The sequence below is a fragment of the Dipodomys ordii genome, unplaced genomic scaffold (genome assembly GCF_000151885.1).
Source record: "Dipodomys ordii isolate 6190 unplaced genomic scaffold, Dord_2.0 Scaffold101, whole genome shotgun sequence".
NCBI classification, from domain to species: Eukaryota; Metazoa; Chordata; class Mammalia; order Rodentia; family Heteromyidae; genus Dipodomys; species Dipodomys ordii.
The window spans coordinates 1,765,194-1,767,501 of record NW_012267317.1 but is presented as its reverse complement, the minus strand read 5'-3'; positions in this window follow the sequence as shown (position 1 = coordinate 1,767,501).

The window sequence follows — 2,308 nt, the reverse complement described above, 5'->3', positions numbered from 1 at the left end:
CCCGTGGTCCGCAATGGAGCCCTGGCCTCAGGCCTTACACATACGTGGAGGCCAGGATGGAACAAGCCAGGATGGTGTCAGGGCTGAGCACTGCTCTTGCCTTGAGGATTCAAAACCGGTTGGGGCGGACTATCATCATATAGCTTGAGTTCCTTCCAGGAACTTCACAACACGGCACAGAAATTAGCCGCCGTTGAAGTGGATGCCAGGCCTACAGGATGGCCGTGCTGGGCCACATGGGCATGAAGGCAGCTGGCTCAGCCCTGGGCAGTTCTCCCCGCTGAGCTCGGCTGCTGTAAACTCAGGCTAGGTGCGTGCTCTGTGCTCACCTCCCATGTGCCGGAAGCAGGGCGTGGCCCCCACGTGGGCTTGCCCACTCACGACTGCGTGGTCCCGGGGCATTTTAAAGTATTTTAAGCTTACCAGCAATAAGTTTGAATATTATTACAGAGCCAAACTATCCGATTTTACCTGGAAAAACTTAGCTATTTGAGGATTAGATTGCTCCCTGTTCCTGGAAGGAAGCATTTCTCCTGTTTCTGTAGCTATGACAGGTTGAAGAACATTGGCCTTCAGACACCAAGCATCTCAAGAGGGTGGCTACATTTTTAAGGCCAACTTCCGTTGCCTTGCCAAGATCAAACCAGCAGATTATTTCCTAAAGCAGAACTTGGGCCTGAGTGGTACTGAAGGTCTGAGTCAGTTCGGTACTGAAATCACTAGCATTTTGAACTTCAAATTAATATTGTAGCCAAGTGACTTCATTTGCCAGAGAAGATAAATTGATGGTCCGAATGAGACAAGACAGACCTAGGAGAAGAGAAGCAGTAAGAAATCCAGCATCTGTGGTGTTGGGAGACTGGCTGAACATTAGGAGACAGAAATTCTGCATGGAATCCCAACACATACCCCGTTGCTATTCATAGAGAACCGTCGAGAAGTCAGAATCCTTTGAAACCATTGACCTGGAGAGTTGGAAAAGTCAGCCTGCATTATTAGGCATTCTCAGAGTGCTCCTTTTGGCACAGAGTCCTGAACACAAGTGAGCTCTCACTCACACAGAGAGTAGGGAAGTGCTCAGAAGCAGGAAGATGCTAGCAGGGATGTCTGCTTCTGCAGGCAGTGCTAGCGCTGAGGACTGTTTGCTTTAGGACCCCAGACATGACCTTGTATCCTGTCTACTGGAGTGATCCTGGACAAATCTGTCAGCCTGGAAAATCAGGATATGTCAGCACCTCTTTGTCTTGCTCACAGGAAATGAATCTTGGGGAAACCACTGGGCTGGTCAGTGAGCCCAAGTGTGAATCGTCCACTGGGCTGGTCAGTGAGTCCAGGTGTGGGGTGTCCACTGGGCTGGTCAGTGAGCCCAAGTGTGAATCGTCCACTGGGCTGGTCAGTGAGTCCAGGTGTGGGGTGTCCACTGGGCTGGTTGGTGAGGAGTCCACGTGTGGGCAGAGTGAGGCCTGCAGAGTTCTGCCCGCCGCCCATGCATCCAGGGCCTCTGACCCTGCTCCTCATCCTGAGGAACACAGGACATCTTTTCAGCCACTTTCCTTGTGGTTCAGTTAGCTTCTCTTTATATCCTAGAGTCTGCAGCTGTTTTTGTCTTGTGTCCAGTACTCTCTGTTTTCTCTGAAGGCTTTAACTACATTGTGTTGTGGCCCATTTTTTCTTCAGATATATACACACTGGTTACCTGGTTGTTCCCTCACAGGTCTGCTCTCTAACAATAAACAATCAGTCCTCCTTCCTTTAAGTTCCTACAAGTCCTTTACATTGGTTACACAGTGTCTAAAATCAGAGATTTCTGTCTTTCTTTTCCTGCTACAAATAGATGGGTCAAGTGCAGCTTCAGGTCTAGTCAGCATGTCCTGACTTGTGGGGGTTTATTCAGTCTCTTTTATCCACAGAAAAGTAACAGTATCTTTAAGTTTTTAGAAGCTGCAGTAAATACACTTGGTCCAAAAAGGAGGGACCCCAGACTGACAGAATGCTAAAAGAACACAAGGCTGTGTAGAAGAAGAGTCACCTTCGCAGTTCAGATTAAGAAACAAGTGTAACCCAGCTGGGTTCAGGCCTGAGCAGCTTGCACAGAGTTCAGATTTTCTTGTTTGAAGTTCAGAGCATTCTCAGCACTGCAGGTGGAAAGCATTTGAAGATGTCACCTGAATGGCTGCCCTGAAAAGGAAGGAAGGAAGGCGCCCAGGTGGACGGGCACAAGCCTGCACGGACAGGGCGATGCGACGCGGCACAAGCCTGCACGGACAGGGCGATGCCCTGGGCACAAGCCTGCACGGACAGGGCGATG